At 40.2% G+C, this 20206-nt stretch overlaps 1 protein-coding gene across 5 annotated transcripts in view; it reads left to right on the top strand.

Annotated features, from left to right (window-relative positions):
* TMOD2 (tropomodulin 2) overlaps window positions 1-20206 on the top strand; it is a 72702-nt gene that overhangs the window by 5328 nt on the left and 47168 nt on the right. For 2 of the 5 annotated variants that reach the window (XM_053224017.1, XM_053224018.1), the window contains exon 1: window positions 13988-14145. The exons of 1 other annotated variant lie outside the window; for it this stretch is intronic. The gene's annotated coding sequence lies outside the window, so the exon portion shown is untranslated. Of the gene's footprint in view, window positions 1-12052; window positions 12100-13987; window positions 14146-20206 lie in introns of those variants that run through there. 2 more of the 5 variants (XM_053224015.1, XM_027067251.2) reach the window with 2 other exon arrangements.

Genomic DNA, 20206 nt, shown 5'->3' with positions numbered 1-20206 from the left:
TCTGAAGAATAAGCAAAGGGAAACTGCCTTACCAGACATCAAGAATTATTATGGAGCAATATTTAGGACAGGATGTTATTCATGCTGGGAGACTAATGGATACCAATAGTGCATCCAGAAATAGAATTATAAATGTATGAGAACTTCATCTATGACACAGGTGGCAGTGTAGATCACTGGGAATGGCTATGAAATAGAAGACTTCAGGACAATTGGTCATCCCCATGCTAGATCTCCACTTCCTACCACATACAAAATTTAACTTACGATGGATTACAGACTTCAATATGAAAGATAAAACTTTTAAAACCTTCAGAAGAATATACAGAAAAATATCCAAATGATCTCAGGATAAGAAAATACTTCTTGGGGCACATGGGTGGCCCAGTGAGTTAAGCACCAACTTCCTCTCAGGTCATGATCTCACGGTTCATGAGTTGGAGCCCTGCTTTGGGCTCTGTGCTGACAGCTCAGAGTCTGGAGCCTGCTTCAGATTCTGTGTCTCCCTCTCTCTCTGTCCTTCCCTGCTCACACTCTGTCTCTGCCTCTCAAACATGAATAAACATTAAAAAAAAAACAGAAAATACTTATTTATCAAGACAAAAAAGCATTATTCATAAAAGATTGGTAAGCATGAGAACATTAAAATTAAGAACTTCTGCTAACAAAAAGATACCTTAAAGAAAAATTAAATTAGCAGCTAGAAGAAGATACAGATGTCTCAGGAAACAAAAACATTTGAATAAAATCTTTGAATTGTACTTTAGTATTCAAACCCTAGCTAACTCTTAATTTTTTTAATGTTTTTATTTATTTGGGGGAAGGAGGCAGAGAGAGAGAGCGGGGCAGAGGATCTGAAGCAGGTTTTGCTCTGACAGCAGTGAGCCTAATGTAGGATTCGACCTACCAACCAAGGTCATGACCTGATCTGAAGTTGGATGCTCAACCAACTGAGCCACCTTGGTGCTCCAAACTCTAGCTAAGTTTTATATGAAAATCAGGAACCAAATAGATTCTGAAAATCTAGGTATTCTTCATTATTTGAACTTAGGCTATCTGAATTTAAAAAGTACATAAATACTGATAACAAAGAATGTTTTATTTGTAACATATACAACCAACCAAAGGTTAATATCTAGAATATTTGAAAAGCTAACTCCTACATAACAAACAAAAAAAACCAAATACCTCAATGGCACAACTAGAATTTTATAGAAGAAAAAAATCTTAGTGGTAAATAAACATATGAAAAATGCTCAACCTCATTAATAATCAGAAAAATTCACCTTAAGGCCACAAAGAGTAACTATTTTATGTTCATCAGATTGGCAAAAGTTTGGCAAGACCAGTTATTGGTGAAGGTAGGATTCTATGCAGTGCTGGGACAAGTACAATTGGTACTATCACCTTGAAAAGCACTCTACCATTATCTTGCAAAACTGTACATGTTCATTTCTACAAATCAGAAATTCCAAAACTAGAAACTGTATATGCCCTGTTGAAAACCTTGCACCTATACACCAGGAAACATGAGAATGTCCATTGTAGCAATGTTCAGAATAACAAAAAACAGGAAACAATTACACATCAAAAGTAGAATAGATAAGCAAATTGTGCTAAACTTATATAATTGCATGGTTGAACAGCTTTTTTGAGAAATAAGTCACATGCCATACAATTCATCCATTTAAAGTATGTGAGTCAATGGTTTTTTGCATATTCATATAACATTAGCTTTTTTTTAGTTGTGATAAAATATATAAAACATAAAATTACTTAAAAAAATGTTTTTGATGTTTATTTTTTGAGAGAGAGAGAGAAACAGAGCATGAGTAGGGTAGGGGCAGAGAGAGAGGGAGACACAGAATCTGAAGCAGGCTCCAGGCTCTGAGCTGTCATGACAGCACAGCGCATAACGTGGGGCTTGAATTCATGGACCGGAAGATCATGACCTGAGCCGAAGTCAGATGCTTAACCAACTAAGACACCCAGGTACCCCTAAAACTAACTACTTTAACCATTTTAAAAAAGATTTTAAGTAAGCTCTACATCCTGTGTGGGGGTTGAACTCATGACCCTGAGATCAAGAGTCACATGCTGTACTGAGGCAGCCAGATGTCCCCACTTTAACCATTTTTAAGTATACAATTTGGTAGCATTAATTACATTCACAGTGTAGTGTAACCATCACCACTGTCTATTCTAAAACCTTTCATCACTTCAAACAGAAACTGTAACAGCTAAGCAATAACTCCCCATTTTTGCCTTTCCCAGTCCCCAGTCACCTCTAATCTACTGTCTCTATGAATTTGCCTATTCTAGATATTTCATGTAAGTAGAAACTTAGAATATTTGTCCCTTTGTGTCTGGCTTATTTTATTTAGCATAACATCCTGAAGGCTCATCCATACTGTAATATGTATCTGAACTTCATTCAGATGAACCTAGAGGGTGTTATAAGTAAAATAAGTCAGACTAAGAAAGACAAATACCATATAATTTCCCTTATATGTGGAATCTAGGAAAGAAAGAAAGAATAAAGAAAAAAGAGAAAGAAAAAGGAAGGAAGGAAGGAAGGAAGGAAGGAAGGAAGGAAGGAAGGAAGGAAGGAAGGAAGGAAGGAAGGAAAACTCATAAATACAGAGAACAAACTGGTGGTTACTAGAAAGGTGGGCATGGGGGATGGATAAAATAGGTAAAGGGGATTAGGAGGTACAAATTTGCAGCTCTAAAGTAAACAAGTCACAGAGATGAAAACCAAAGTATAGGAAATAAAGCTAATAATACTGTATTAGGCTGTATGGTGACAGATGGTAACTACACTTACGGTGAACACTGGGTAAAGAATTGTTGAATCACTATGTTGTACACCTGAAACTAATATAGCATTGTCAAATACATTTAAATAACAAAAATGTTTTTAAAAGAACTTCATTTCTTTTTATGGCTGAAAAATATTCCATTGTATGGATATATCACATTTTGTTTTTCCATTTATCTGTTGATGAACAATTGGGTTGTTTCCAACTTATGGCTGTTGTAAATAATGCTGCAATGAACACTGATATATAAGTATCTGTTCAAGTGCTTGCTTTCAGTTTCTCTGGACAGATACTCTGGAGTGGAATTGCTGGGTCATATGGCAATTCTATGTTTAGGTTTTTGAGGAACCGCCTAACTGTTTTTTATAGCCCTTGTAGCATTTTACATTCCCACTGTTCACTTGTGAGGGTTCCAACTTCCCCACATCTTTGCCAACAAATATTTTTTCCTCATTCTGTGGCTTGCCTTTTCATTCTTTTGACAGTGTCCTTCTGAGAGCAGAGGTTTTCAACTTTAATCAAGTACAACTTACCAATTTTGTCTTTCATGGATCTACTGTTGGTGTTGTCTAAAAAGTCCTTGCCAATTTCAAAGTCACCTAGATTTTTTCCTATGTTATCTTCTAGAAGTTTTGTAGTTTTGTGTTTTGTGTTTAGATCGCTCATCCATCTTGAGTTAATTTTTGTGAACAGCAAAAAGTTGGAACACTTTTGGGTGTTCATTTGGGTGTCTAATTGTTCCAGCACCATTTGATGAAAAGACTATCCTTTTTTTTTTAATTTCTTTTAATGTTTACTTATTTTTGAGAGAGAGACACAGTGTAAGCAGGGAAGAGGCAGAGAGACAGAGGGAGACACAGAATCTGAAGCTGGCTCCAGGCTTCAAGCTGTCAGCACAGAGCCCAATGTGGGGCTCAAACTCACAAGCCATGAGATCATGCCCTGAGCTGAAGTCAGACACTCAACCAACTGGGCTACCCAGGCACACCAAGGCTATCCTTTCTTCATTAAATTTCCTTTGCTTCTTTTTCAAAGATGAGATAACCATATTTGTATGAGTCTATTTCTGGGGTCTCTGTTCTGTTCCATTGATTTATTTGTGTTTCACCAATACCACATTATCTTGACTACAGTAGCTTTATAGTAATTCTTGAAGCTGAGTAGTGTAAGTTCTTTACTTTGTTCTCCTTCAGTATTGTATTGGCTATTCTGGATCTTCTGTCTTTCCATATAAATTTTGGATTTTTTTTTAAGTTTATTTATTTATTTTTAGGAGGGGAGGGGCAAAGAGAGTGGGAGAGACAGAATCCCAAGCAGGCTCTGTGCTCTGAGCACAGAGCCCGACATGGGGCTCAATCTCACGAACCGTGAGATCATGACCTGAGCCAAAATCAAGAGTCAGATGCTTAACCAACTAAGCCATCCAGGCGCCCTTTTCTATATAAATTTTGGAATCAGTTTGTTGACATCTACAAAATAACCTGCTGGGATTTTGATTGCATTGCATTAAATCTACAGGTCAAACTGAGAAGAATGGACATCCTAACAATATTGAGTTTTTCTCTCCATGAACATGAAATATCTCGTCATTTATTTAGATCTTCTTTGATTTCTTTCATCAGAGTTTCGTTGTTTCCTCTCACATAGATATTATAAATATACCTAAGTATTTTTTCTTTCTTTGCTTTTTTGTGGGGAGGAGGGTACTAATGTAAATAGTGTTGCATTTTTAATTTCAACTTCCAATTATAGGAAAGCAATTGACTTCTGTATAGGTTGTATCTACAACCTTGTTATAATGACTTAGTAGTTCCAGGGTTAATTTGTTTGTTTTTTCAATGTTTATTTGGGATTTCCTACATAAAAATTATGCATCTATAAACAAAGACAGTTTTACTTTTTCCTTCCCAATCTGTATATAACCTTCCCCCAACCCTTCTTCTCACATTGCATTAACTACAACTTCTAGTCAATGTGGAATAGAAATGGCAAGAGGAGGGACACCTCAGTGGCTCAGTCAGTTAAGCATCCAACTTTGGCTCAGGTCATGATCTTGAAGTTCTTGAGTTCGAACCCCAAGTCAGCCTCTGTGCTAACAGCTCAGAGCCTGGAGCCTGCTTCAGATTCTATGTCTCCCTCTCCCTCTCTCTCTGCCCCTTTCCCACTCACACCCTGCCTCTCTCTCTCTCTCTCAAAAAATAAACATAAAAAAAAAAAGAATTGGCAAGAGGAGACAACCTTGCCTAGTTTCTGATCCTAGGGGAAAAGTATCTCACTTCTCATCATTAAGTATCATGCGATCTGTATTTTTTTTTTTTTTTTTTAGCCGTTGTTTTTCATATTAAGGAAGTTCTGGGAGCTTTTTATCCTAGTTTTCTGGGAGCTCTATTCCTAGGTTTTCTGGGAGCTTTTTATCATGAATGAAGGTTGAATTTTGTTCAATGCTTTTTCTGTATCTGATATGATTACATGATTGTTTTCTTTAGCCTGTTGATTTAATGGATTACAGTAGTTTTTTTGAATGTTGAACCAGACCTGTATACCTGGAAAAAATCCCACTTGGTCATAATGGATCATTCTCCCTATACATTGTTAAATTCAATCTATTAATATTTTGTTGAAGACTTTTGCCTCTATTTTTATGAAAGATATCGGTCTGTAATTCCTTTCTTGTAATGTCTTTGGTTTTGTTATTAGGGTAATACTGGCCTAACAGAATGAATAAGGAAGTATTCTCTGTGCTTCCATTTTCTGGAAGACATACAGAGAATTGGTATCATTTCTTTCTCAAATGCTTGGTAGAATTCACAGGGAAACCATCTAGGCCATGATAATAAAGACTATAGTAGAAATAAATTAAATGGAGACTAGAAAAACAATAGAGAAAAGGGGGAAAAAAGTTGGTTCTTTGAAAAGATCAACAAAATTGACAAATCTTTAGCTAGACTGACAAAGAGAAAAAGAAAAAAGACTCACATACTAAAATTAGGAGTATAAGAGGGGACATCACCATTGACTTTACAGAAATAAAAAAGATAATAAATACTATGAAGAATTATATGCCAATAAAGTAGATAACTTAGATGAAATGAATAAATTCCTAGGAAGACATAAACTAATGAAACTGACTCAAGAAGATATACATATTCTTTTTTTTAAGGTTATTAATTTTGAGAGAGAGTGTGCATGCAAGCAGAGGAGGGGCAGAGAGAGAGAGAGTGTGAGAGAGGTTCTACACTCTCAGTGCGCAACCCAATGTAGGGCTCAAACCCACGAAACACGAGACAATGACCTGAGCCAAAATCAAGAGCCAGACCCCCAACCAACTGAACCACCCAGGTGTCCCTATATATTCGAATATATGTAGAAAAAGCAAAGAGACTGAATTAGTAATTTTGAAATTTCCAACAGAGAAAAGCCAAGGCCGAAAGGCTTCATGAGTTAATTCTACTTAACATTTAAAGAATTAATACCGGGGGCGCCTGGGTGGCGCAGTCGGTTAAGCGTCCGACTTCAGCCAGGTCACGATCTTGCGGTCCTTGAGTTCGAGCCCCGCGTCAGGCTCTGGGCTGATGGCTCGGAGCCTGGAGCCTGTTTCCGATTCTGTGTCTCCCTCTCTCTCTGCCCCTCCCCCGTTCATGCTCTGTCTCTCTCTGTCCCAAAAATAAATAAAAACGTTGGAAAAAAAGTAAAAAAAAAAAAAAAGAATTAATACCAATTCTTCACAAATACTTCCAAAAAATAAGAGGGAATACTTTCTAACTCATTCTATAGGGCCAATATTACTCTGATACCAAAACTAATTAAAGACATAAAAAGAAAACTGCAGACAAACATTTCTCATAAATATGGAGGTAAAAATTCTCCGCAAAATATTAGCAAATCAAATCCATCAACATGTAAAAAGGATTATATACCATGGCCAGATGGGATTTAACCTAAGAAAGTTCATTGAACATCTGAAATATCAATATAATATACCATATTAATAAAACAAAGGGAAAACCCCACATGATCATCCTTATGGATACAGAAAAAAAATTTGGTGAGATCCAACACCCTTTCATGATAAAACTATCAAACAAAGTAGGAATAGGCAGAAACCTCAAACTGATAAAGGGTACTTATGAAAAGATACCATCAAGAAAGTGAAAAAAAAAAGAACAATCCACAGAATGGGAGAAAATATATGCAAATCACATGTCTGATAAAAGATATATAACCAGAACATATTAAAAAAAAAAACACTTTTACAGATCAACAATGAGAAGACAACCCAATTAAAAAGAGACATTAAGAAAATAATCCCATTTACAACTGCATCATAAAGAATAAAATACCTAGAAATAAATTTAACCAAGGAGGTGAAAGGCCTGCACTCTGAAAACTATAACACATTGAAGGAAGAAGCTGAAGATGACACAAATAAATAGAAAGATGTGTTATGCTCATGGATTGGAAGAAATAATATTTTTTAAATGTTTATACTGCCCAAAGTAATCTACAGATTTGATGTAATCTCTATCAAAATATTCATAGTATTTTGCACAGAACTAGAACAAAAAAATCCTAAAATATTTATGGAACCACAATAGATTCCCAATAGCCAGAGCAATCTTGAGAAAGGCAAAGCTGGAGGTATCTATAATCCCAGATTTCAAACTGTACTACAAAGCTATTGTAATCAAAACAGTGCAGTATTGACACAGGAATAGACACATCGATCAATGGAATAGAATTGAAAGCCCAGAAATAAACCCATATTTATAAGGCCAACTAGTCTAGGACAAAAGAGGCAAGGATGTACACTTGGGGGAAAAAAAATCTCTTCAATAAATGGTGTTGGGAAAACCAGACAGCTACATGCAAAAGAATAAAACTGGGCCACTTTCTTACAGCATGCTCAAAAATAAACTCAAAATGGATTAAAGACCTAAATTTAAGACCTGAAACCATAAGACTCCTATAAGAAAAATAGGCAATAAACTCTCAGACATTAGCCTTAGCAATATTTTTCTGGATCCATCTCCTTAGGCAAGGCAAACAAAAGCAAAAACAAACAATTGAGACTACATCATACTAAAAAACTTTTGCACAACAAACCATCAACAAAATGAAAACACAACTTTCTGAATGGGAGAAGATATTTGTAAATGCTATATCCAATAAGGAGCTAGTATTCAAAGAATATATAGAACTTCTACAACTCAACACTAAAAAAACAATTCAATTTAAAAATGGGCAGAGGACCCAAAGAGACATTTTTCTAAAGAAGACATACAGATGACCAACAGACACGTGGAAAGATGCTTAACATCACTAGTCATCAGGGAAAGATGAATCAAAACCACAAGGAGCACCTCACACTAGTCAGAATGGCTAGTATCAAAAAGACAAGAAAAAACAAGTGTTGCCAAGGATGTGGAGAAAAGGGAAAACTTATGCACTGTTGGTGGGAATATAAATTGGTGCAACCTCTATGGAAAACAGTACATGGAGGTTCCTCAAAAAATTAAAAATAGAAATACCACAAAATCCAGTAATTCCACTACTAGGTATTTACTCAAAGGAAACAAAAATACTAGTTCAAAAATAATATTCACCCCTATGTTTATTGCAGCATTATTTACATGAGTCAAGATATGGAAGCAACCTAGGTATCCATCAATAGTGAATGGATAAAGGAGATGTGGTGTATACACACAATGGAATATTACTCAGCCACAAAAAGAATGAAATCTTGCCATTCACGATAACATGGGTAGACCTAGAGAGTAGCGTGACAAGTAAAATAAGTCAGAGAAAGAGAAATACTATATGATCTCACTCACATGTGGAATCTAAAACACAAAACAAACAGAAACAAACTCATAAATTCAAAGAACTGATGTTTGCCAGAGAAGAGGGGTGTCAGGGGATAGATGAAACAGGTAAAGAGAATTACAAGGTACAAGCATCTGGTTATAAAATAAGTTAGTCACAGGATGAAAGTACAACATAGGGAATATAGTCAATAATATTGTAATATCTTTGTATGGCAACAGATGATAACTAAATTTGTGGTGAACATTTCATAATGTATAGGATTGTCAAATCACTATGTTGTACACCTGGAAAAAAATGCAAAGGATTTGAATAGAAATATCTCCAAAGGAGATATAAAAATGGCCAATAAGCACATTAAAAAATGCTTATCATTAGTCATTAGAGAAATGCACATCAAAATCACAATGGGCTACTACTTCACATTCACTGGAATGGCTATAATAAAAACAAAAAAGACAGACATTAACAAGTGATGGCAAAGATACGGAGAAATTGGAACCCTCATACATTACTGGTAAAAATGTCAAATGGTTCAGCTGCTTTGGAAAACAGTTTGGCTGTTCCTCAAAATGCTAAACATAAAGTTACCACATGACCTACCAATTCTATACATAGGTATATACCCAAGAGAAATGAAAACATGTCTATACAAAATGTACACAGATATGCATAGCAGCATTATCCATAATATCCAAAATGTGGAATCAACCTAAATGTCCATCAACTGACAAATAAAGAAAATGCGGCACATCCATAGAGTAGGATGTTATTTGGCCATAAAAAAAAAATAAGGTACTGATATATGTTACAACATGGATGAACCTTGAAACCATTATGCTAAGTGAAAGAAGGAGTCACAAAACACCACATATCTCATTTATGTGAAAAGTCCAGAACAAGCAAATCCAGAGAAGGCAAAATAGATTAGCAGTTTCCAGGGTCTGGCATTATGGGGGGAGGGGGAATAATGTCAGCTAATGTGCATGGGGTTTTTGGGGGGGATTTTGAAAATGTTCTAAAGTCAGATTGGGTGATAATTAACTCTGTGTATGTACTAAAAACCATCAATTTTTATACTTTAAAAAGGTGAATTTATCATAAATTAAATATATCTCAATGAAGCTGTTTTGAAAAATGTAGAGAGAATGGGTGCATCACCCAGCTTCAATCATTATCAACTCATGGCCAATCTTGTTTCATCTATACCCTGATGCTGCCACCCTACTACCACTCCCACACTGGATTATTTTTAAAGTACCCAGATATTATTTCTTCTTCAAATATTCAGTATTTTTTTCACTAATATCCAGTAGTATCTTTCCAAAAGATAAGGACTCTTTAAAAACAATATGGTACCATTATCACATCTAAAAAATTTAAAATATCTTAATTTAATATAATCAAATATCCTATATTCTAATGTCCCTCAGTTCTCTCATAAATGTGATGTTTTAGACAGCTGCTTTGTGCAAATCAAGATGTACAACGCATTGTATTTCATTATTTGTCTCTTATGTTTCTGTGTATCCATAAACTCTCCCTCTTTTATTTTTCTTGCAATTATTGAAGAAGTGGGTTGTCGTGTAGAGTTTCCCACATTCTGGATTTTGCTGATTGCATTCCTGTGATGTCATTTAACATGGTCACTATTATATAGTGATTCACTTCTAGATGCCTGCTGCCAGGTACACTATAAATGTGAATTAATTCATAGTGCATCAACATAGTTGCCACTCCTGCAGTGCTTACTAAGCACCATGTCCTTTGTAGCATCCTTGACACAAATTATCCTATTTAATCTGTATAACAACCCAGTGTGGTATGTATTATTGTCCCCAGTCTAGAGATAAAGAAAATGAAGCTTAGAGAGGTTTAAAAAAATTGATCACAGTCAACCAGGCAGTAAATATTTGGGTTCAAACCCAGGTCTGTCTGATGTTATAACCCATACTTCTATCCATTATGTGATAATATCCCCATCCTTTGCCTGCGGCTGTAGGTGTTGTTTGCTTTTATTAACTCTGAGAAGCAGACCTTCAGTCCATTCAAAGAATTCACTTTTACCTTTCATTTGTAACATGTAGGATGGTTTCAGCTTGAAGTAACAGAAAAATCCATCTCAAACTGACTCATCAATACGGATATTTATTATCTCATATAACAAGAAATCTACAAGCGGGGCAGCACCAGTTCTGATTGATTTACTGACTAAACAACAACATCACAGACCCAGGGTCATTCTGACTCTTTACTGTGCCATCATCAGTGTGCTGGCTTCCTAAAGGGCCACTTTCAGATAACATGGCCAGATGCAACAACATCAGTGGAGATGGTGGCATGTTTCCCTGTATGTCCCTGTTGAAGAGCAAGAAAATCTTTCCCAGAAGGCTTTCACAGACCTCTCCTCAGGTCTCACATACCAGAACTGGTTTGCATGCCCACCCCAACCTCTCACTGGCCAGTCAAAAGGATCTTGCCCGTGATAGTTTAGGAGTGTACCTCTGAGATGGTAATAGGGTCACCTTCCCTAATAGGTAAACACACCTATACAGACTTCTGTAAAGAAGGAAGAGACGTGAATGGATGTTGAGTATCTGCTATATGTTCCTAATGAGGTATACTACATATTCCATTGTGAATAATGAAAATATTTCATTATAACTGCCACACAGAATTTTTTACTTTGTGTCAAGTGACATTTACTGTTGACATATCAGCTTCCTCACCTACACAAAAACATTAGATAAGATTATATGTAAGGTCCCTTCCAGCTCTACCTGTTTCAATTTTACATTTGCATTTTCTAAAAAGCAAGTTGAAAGTTAAACCTACAAGATATGGTCCAAAAATGATGATGGGTTTCAGCTGATAAGGCATAGGTATGACTGACATCCATTTTTCCCTTAAAAAGTTTTAGATGTAGATATTAGATTTAAAGAACTAAACAAACTGGAACTGATCATATCTTTCCATTAAGTTTCAACATTAAAAATAGAAAGGTTCATTGTTGTACCTTTCTGCCCCATCCATTAACATCTACTAGCTTCTAGCCCTCATGGTACAGAGATTGATTAGAAGTTCTTTTTCACAACTTACTGTCTTTAATTTGGTGTCAGCATCCTCCTGGAGCTGGTGCATGGCTCTGGGACTGTCACAGAGCTCTAATATCTTTGCTTTGGCTGCCAACTATGACTTTAACTTAAGAAACCATTTCTATGCCTGCTTCCTGTCGCAGTCTTCATCTGAAGTAATGCTCCATTCATTTTATCACACACAGATGTTTTCCTTGTGGGGAACCACAAGAAACCAAAAGAGAAAGATGGTACATCACTGAGTATCTTTCATATATCGAACCTTTTCTACTCTTTCTTCCAATCTGAATAAAACTGTTTTATTATTTTCAGCTTATGCCTATCATCAACTTTCTCTGGGGAAACTGTTGGCTTGATCTGTAAGTAGTCCTGTTCTTATTTAACAGAGGCTATGACTTATAAATGCACAACATAAAAAAGTCAAAGATATCATGTCACATAGGATATGTGGAACAACAAATGACAAGAAAACTTGGGAACATGATTTCAGCTGATTTGGTCATGCCTCCATTTCATTTCACTCTTTCCAGATCAGATGTGTCATTCTGGTGAGGAGGCAGTCCATTACTACAGTTGATAGTGGAAATCCCACTGGTCTCTCAGTCAGTATCCCCTGTATGCCAATGTTCATCATGCTAGTTCCAAGAGCCTTAGAGAATTAACTTTGTTTTCTGATTCAGCCCACCTTCAGGAGGAAGGCATGGCCCTATTTTGAAATGTACAAAGGAAAGACAGGGCTAACCCTCTTCTGGGGCAGGGTGGAAGGAGAGAAGATAGGCTTAATGATCTACCAGGTGACCTTGAGTAAGTCATATCACTTCTCTGTACCTCTAAGAAATTGGGGGAAAATCCTCATTCTGTATCTCACAGATTGTTGCCAAAATCAAGTAAGAACATTGAGTAGGAAAGTGTTTTCACAAATGCAAAGTTGTGTTATTATTTTCAAATATGGAATTTCCTCTGTGGTTTTGTTTTTTAGTGGTTTGGTTTTGGGATTTTTTGTTTTGGGGGGGGGTTTGTTTTTTCTTTTTTCCACATGATAACTGCACAAGTCATGCTAGATCATGATGCTGTTTCACCTCGATTCACCCTTTGCCTATTTCAGGCAGATTACACCAGCAATGCTGCATCCATCCCTTTGGTTTATTTCCCTTCCACCACATCCCTAAGATGCAAATCTCATCATAATGTAAAATACTGCATAACAGCCACTTACAAAACTCAACATACTTTTACAGTTGAGATAAATGCTATATACAAGAATTGCAGTAGAAGTATGCAAAAAGCATTCAAAAAGGGGAGACAGCACATCTAATTAGAGAAAGCTTCTGGAAGATAACCCCATTATGCCATATATTTGAGTAATATCTGTCTTTGTCCTATGTCACCCCACCCCACCCGACTTTCATGCTTCAGAGACAAGACTGTATTTTCTCTATCTTTGTAGCGCCCAAGAACCTGGCAGACAGCACATTTCAGTACGTTCCGGGAGGAAGTTAACGGGCTAAAAGGCTGACAATAACAAGCTGAGCGGGTTTTAACATATACCAGCCCAATGAGGCTCACCTGTTTTTAACTTAGTATTTATTGTAGGTAGGACTTTCCAGGCGAGAAGTGTGCCCGGGAACCCCTGTAACCCCCAAGGAAGGGACCTTTATTACGGGTGTGTTAAGTGCCTAACAGAGGTGCTTTCGTACACGCACCTAATATGGGTTTAGTCCTCACAATACCTGTTTAGGTTTTAAGCCTATTTTACAGATGAGGTTGCCAAGACTCGATAGGCAGAGTTTCTAGTCTCACATCTAGTAAAAGCCACTGCGCCTGCATGGGCTCTCCCAACAACCTAACCCCAAAACTTTAAATCAGCCTTGCTAAACCCCACCTGTCTTACCTTAAGCCGTCCCTGCAGGCATCTACCCTAGCTACTCCTCCTTCCCGGGTCCCCGCCCTAGGCCCCAGTAAAGCCTGTAAAAACTCATGCTTTCGCGTAAAGATGCTCACTCACCCAACTGCTCCTCACAGGCTTGAAAAGCCTTTGCCACCCACCCTATCCGTAGCCCCGAGCTTCTCAAAAGAGGCTGCACAGCTTTCTCCCAAGGCTGAGGTCCTCGGCGCCTGCGGAGCTGGGACGGGGTCCGGACGCAGATTCCGGGAGAGGACACCTGCAGGGGAGGACCCGGCAGGGGGTCCCGCCTCCGCCCGGCCGCTGCGCGCCGCCTGGAACTACGCTTCCCAGGCTGCTCCGCTGCCGCCGCGCGCCCCAGCGCCGCGCCCGGCCGGGAGCCGCCTGTTGATCGCCGCGCTCGCCCGGGCCACGGCGCCGCCCCTGCACGGTCGGCCCCGCTACCTCGGGGCAGACGGACTTACGGCCCGCACCGCCGGCTCCGGGATGGGCGCACGGAAGGGTGAGCGCGCTGCGGGGGTGAGGGCCGGCCGGGGCCAGGCGTGGTCTGCAGACCCCGGCCCACAGCGCGTGGGCGGCCGCGCCCTCCCCGCGGGGCTTGAGGATGCTCCGCTGCGTCCGCGCTCGGCGGGGCGGGCGCGCGGAACCCGGGCCGCTTCTAGCCTCCGCGGCCGGGCGGGTAGTGCGGGGCGGCGCGGGGCGGCGGGGGGCGGCGGGGGGCGGCGCGGGCCAGAGGCGCCCGCCGGGGTGTGTGTCCCACGCTCCGCACTGCGGCTCCGCAGCCTCGGCAGCCCCGCGGGCCGCTGCAGTGAGGGCGCGGTCTCCCGTCTTCGCGCTGCGGGGCTGGGTTTTTCCAAGCTGGGCTTTGTTCCCCACTTTCTTCTCTCCGGTGAACGTTAGACAAGCTCCTGGAGCGTTGTGCCTGTCACTGCATCGTTAAAGCGGGAGATGGGGAAGGGTGGATTCTAGCTGGCATCTTTTTTTAAGATCCCTGGAGCTGTCACCCGCCGGGCGTTTCAGCCTCCGGGAAAGCGGCAGTCGGAGCGGCCTGATGCTGCAGGTCCTCAAGACCTTCATTTTTTTTTTTCCTGGTTAAAGTAGTGGTAGCATGTGCTCCCTGAGTCTTCCTAAATTTTCCCTGCTGATCTGCAGAAAGGAAGATTGATTTTAAAATAATAATATTAATAAAAGGCTTCTAATGGGAATTTATACTTAAAGCATTCAAAGGTGGGAAGGTGATGCAGGCAAAATGCAAATGAGCAATGAAGGAGGCCGTGAATGCAAGGGCTTCATCTTACCCATTAAACGGCCGAATCACGAGGCACTTGGGAAGGGAATGAAAAAGAACATCGCAGGAGGTATTTTTTAATCCGGGTTCCTGTCCTAGCTGTACCATTAAGGAGCTGAGCAAGCCCCTTCACCTCTCTGAGTCTCTTTGTCCGTGTAAAATGGGGCGTTTGGGCCCATCATTTCCAAACATCTGTTCTTCCTAGATGCTCCTATGAGGGAACTGAAGGGATGATGTCGCTTCTGTTCAACACCATTACAAAAAGCCTGATTGTGACAGAACAAGTGACTTTACCCTAGTGAAGAGGAAAGATTTTTTTTTTCAGGGCTTAGGAATCCAATTTAAAAACAAAATAAAACTGATTTCCTCTCTCTACTCTCTTCAGCCGAACCCAATAAATATGTATCACAGCCACTTTAATGTTTGTAAATTACTGTAAATTGGTAGGCAACTTGTGTTTCTTTGCTTTTGTTTTTAATTTGCTGAAGGCGAAGTCATGAGATCTGCGGGTAAAGGGAGAAGGTCTTTCGAGGCTGGTTAAATGTGGTCAACAAGGAGGTCGGTCGGGGGGGGGGGGGGGTGGGGAAGCCCCAGTAAGAAGTAACCAGAGAGCAAACGCACTGAGGAAAGAGAGGACAAGGACTGATGGGTCATTGTTTGAATAATACACAACAAAGGGAATAAGAGAACCAGAAAACCAGCGCTGTGCAAACTCTTCCATAACTGATTGAGGCAAGGACCCCTCCATGGGTTCAGAACCTTTCAGAGGTTGTTAGAGAATAGGATTATCTCACCACAAATTACCTAGAGAAAAAGTGGCCATCCAATGGAAAAATGAGGAGGTTATCACCTCAGCCTAGTGCTCAAGCACACCAGCACCTATTATGAGTGTCCTGTGGGGATGCAATAACGTCATGATTTCACCTATGCAATGTTCCATAAAGACTGGAAAGGTGACTGTTGGGAGAACAGGGAGTATTGCAGATTACAATACTCAAGTGATGTGACAACCACTTGATATTTGTGAACTTTGGATCCTAGATCAGAAAAAAAAAAAAGCTATAAAAAATGACTTGGAGACAACTGGAAGAATTTTAACTTAACATGGGCTGCATATTAAATAATATTATGGAATTACTTTTCATTTTCTTAGGTGTAGTAGTGGTACTGTGGTTATGTAAGACACTGTCCTTAGTCGTTTGAAGTACAGGTATTAGAGGAAATGTGTCATGATATCTCCAACTTTGAGCTAATTCAAGGCCAAAAAGTGAAAAGTGTAAGGGTAAGAGAGGAAGCTCAGGAGTGTAGCAAAATGATGGCAGTGCATCTAAGAAAATGGTATCCTGGTATTTATTACACTGTTCTTTTATACTTTCTGTAAGTTTGAACTTTTTAAATTAAAACAGTGGGAGAGATTAATAAAATTAGAAAGTCAATAAAGAGAAAGGATTGTGGAGAACTGTGCGGTTAGTGATACCTAGCCGCAGTGAATCCGTGGCTTTGAGTTTCCGAGATTAAAATCCTGTTGGAGGTGTGAGTAGGCTCAGGGGAAGTCCCCTTTTTTGGCTTTTCTTGGCTTCTATCAATCATGTATTCTGATGATACTACATCCCCTAACTCCAACCTCAAAGTATTGATAATTCCCAAACCTTTGAAATGCTAGCCCTACTCAAGAACCATCCTGAAAGCACCGTTCTTTCCTCTCTACATTCAAGATTTGTGTCCGTATAGAAGGAAGTTCCAGGGGTTGTTTTTATTTTGAGTTAGGGGAGTGTTGAGGAAAGAACAGATCCAGCCTTTTGATAGAACAGAAGTTGTTCTGTCAAATGAGAGGGTTTCCTCTCATTCTCTTTATTAGTAAATTGCATACAACCAAATTGTTTCTTATAGACCATAAGTGAGTGGTTCAAAGAGGCTCATAGAAGGCATGTGCAGAAGAGACTTCCTGTCGTCCATGCAGGAAAACAGAATGAACTCTTAAGAGACAGCACAATTTTATACAGAGCCTTTTGCTGCAAAGATACTTTTGCTATACCTGGAATATACATACTTGTACGTTTATGTTTTGCCCTTCTGTTCTGGCCTCAAGGCTACCCCATCTCTTTAAGTAGGTTGCCAGGTTTCCCCTATTGAAAGCTGGGTAGAGTGCTAATGAGAAGGTCAGCTCTAGGACGGTGGGTAATAGGAGCTCATGAAACAGGGTACAAGGCCAGCCGTGCCAAGGCTGGAGTTGAGTAGGGAGCAAATATGAGGCACCAGCCCAGAGAGGCCTCTCATCAGGGCAGTTGAAGGCGGCTAGTAAGCTGGGCTGCTGTTCAGCCATTATGTACAGGGACAGCCATCCCTGATATTTAGAACTGACAACCATTCTGACTGGGCAGTGCTCATTCCATACCATTTGCTAAGTATTTTGCATATCATATTGATAAGCAGTCACGAGTCGAGGTGCACATAGTACCTATAAGTCATAACAAAACATTGATCAAAACCTAGCTGGAATACAGATGCCAGAGTAAGAGACAAAATAGGTCAAAGACTACCTAAGCAGGCAGAAGCTGGGAGGGCATGTGAATCAAAAGACAGAAAGTAGAGAACCCATAGTGTCAGTCAGGAAGTGAGAAGCCATTAATTCCTGAAGGCAAGGCAAGGGAATATGGCCAGAACCAATAGGCAGTTAAAAACTAAAAAGGCACATATACCCAAGTGCAGTGCAAGAAGTCAGGAAATAGAAACTCCTTAGAAAACAGAATCGGGCCAAAGGGATAAGGCAGCAGCAGGAAGCAGGACCGGCCAAGAGAATTACAAACCAGGTAGCAGTGTGGCAGAGAGTCTAAAACTTCCATGTTAAAGAGCTTCTGCCCCAGCCAGGAAGCTTCTTGGCTGCTGTCTGCCCATGTGGAAACCTATCTCCTTCTTTGGCCAGGCTATACATGGTGGCTTGCTACACCTGGCAACGCTGACCTGGAACTCTTAGAAGCTGCTGCCTCTCTGTATTTAACAGATCCTGACAAGGATAACAGAGGGAACAAATACCCCAAATAAAAGACTATTCCCAGACCAAGGGCAAAAATGAAATGGCTTTGACTGAGGGCTTGCGTGTGCTAGGCACCGTGCCTGCTACGCACATTATCCTATTAAGCGTCACCTCCACCTTCTGAAATAAGTACTATTCTTTGCCTGTCTTGCAAAGGAAAGAACAGAGGCTTGGAAAAGCTTCTCTTGCACACAGACCTGTAGCCATCACACCCAGGGCTGGTTGACTCCAAGGCCCTTGCTTTAAGTCTTATGAACCTGGAGGGGGGTAGCTCACCGGTAGGCACATGGTCTTAAAAGGAGACTGTTTTCAAGCACAATTTGAGCTATGGGAAATTTTGTGTGATAAGTTTGGGAAGTTAACATGTAGTCTCAGAGACAAAGTCTTCAGTCTGGTGAGATCTGTTTCTCATTCCCCTTTCAGCTTGTTCCCTTCAATTGCCTTGTCTAGTTTTTGCCTGAAATTCCTCCGCATCCTACCGCATTCTCTGTCCTTCATCCTCTGAAAGTATTTCCCAGAATATGACAGGAGCCATTTGCTTGTTAAGAAAGAAAGAAAAGAAAGAAAGAAAAAGAAGGAAAAGAGAAATAGACATGACTGGGCCATCTTCAAATAGCTAGATTTTAAAACACAAGCTATGTGGTTATTGCTTTTTTTAAAAAAAAATGTTTATTTATTTTTGAGAGAGAGACAGAGATAGAGCGTGAGTGGGCAAGGGGCAGAGAGAGGGAGACACAGAATCCGAAGCAGGCTCCAAGCTCTAAGCTGTCAGCACAGAGCCCAGACGAGGGGCGTCAACCCACAAACTGTGAGATTATGACCCAAGCTGAAGTCGGACACTTAACTGACTGAGCCACCCAGGTGCCCACAGACTATGTGTTTTGTACACATTTTTGCATTTGCCTACAGCTAGAAAGGAATTAAATATATAGGAATAACGCATGTCTTGTTGGAAGATACATTGATAGGCCGATTTTGTTCTAATTTACTATCAGAAAGTGTAGATTTGACCCTTGTGCATGTTGGTTCACTGGTTATTTTTAAACTATTATGAAATATTGAAGATTTATAATAAAGAATAGCAACTTCTCACTTCCCCACCCCTACTTGGGAATAAATCATCACCAGTATAGTTGAAGCCTGAGTCCCCCTTCTCCAGCCCCCTCCCTGGCCCCCTCCTCTCCCAGTGCGGTGTCTGTCCTTTCTATGAGCCTTCCTAGAGATGTATACTCCAAAGTAACTTAACGGCACAGTTTTGCCCATTTAAAAACTTTTCACTGTGTTTTTAAGAGTATTTTTTTGCGTAGTCTTTTGTAAAAATTCGCCTTTGGTTTGGACGGGGTTTCATAAATCGGACTGCTTGTTTTGGCTTTGGCTCCAAGTCTTTGTGTGTAGGCAGGGCCAGAGGCTGGGCGCTTGGTGTGGTATCTGCTTTTCCTCTCATACCGCTGTTGTACAAATAAGGTAGTGGACAAAGAAGCAAAGAAAGCCACACTCCTTGTTTTCCTCCCCAGGGCTTGTGTCTTTGGGTAATAGAAGAGTGATTGGAAGACCCAGGTCATTTGTCCTTCAGCTCTAGTCCTTCCTCCGTTTTCTGTTCTCCTAACTGACTTGGTGTGCGTGCCCACCTGGACTCTGGGAAGCCTTGCTTGGCACTCGCTTCATTCCAGCATGTACATTTGTATCTTGTTGCACGTTGAGTGCTTGCCATGGGACAGACGCTGTGCCGGAGGGGAGGCTGAAGCAGTGCTTTGCACACTTTCCACTGTGGCATCGCCAACGGGAGGAGTGACCAGATGTGAGCCTTTGTGGGGCCCAGGACGGAGCTGAAGCAGGCCAGCCAATCATGAGCCAGAGATCTGCAACTTGCCTTTTACAATTCTGTGAATGCTGCATTCTTCTCCGCAGTATACCTATGTGTTTTATTAAATGATAGTAACTAGCTTTCCCCCAGATCTTTCAGTCAAAGTTGTACTCCAGGAGGATGCACTATTTTTTCTCTCTTCTGGCTTTGACACCCCTTCATTAAATGCAGTGTATGCGGTTTGTTTTAAGGGTACCATTCTATTTATTAACACGTTACTGTAGCTAATTAATTAACGTCTCTTGCCCTGCCAAACTGTGAGCTTGGTTGGAGCACAGGATATCATTTGTTTTGTTCAGTGCTCTTGTCCCAGCGGTATCTGAAAAAGGTGAGCGTTCAGTACTTATTTGTTAAATGAATATACAAACCTGAGCTTG

This window comes from Acinonyx jubatus, chromosome B3 (assembly GCF_027475565.1).
Source record: "Acinonyx jubatus isolate Ajub_Pintada_27869175 chromosome B3, VMU_Ajub_asm_v1.0, whole genome shotgun sequence".
In the NCBI taxonomy this organism is placed as follows: Eukaryota; Metazoa; Chordata; class Mammalia; order Carnivora; family Felidae; genus Acinonyx; species Acinonyx jubatus.
The sequence above is the reverse complement of the archived record's forward strand: the minus strand, read 5'-3'. Positions and strand labels throughout refer to the sequence as shown.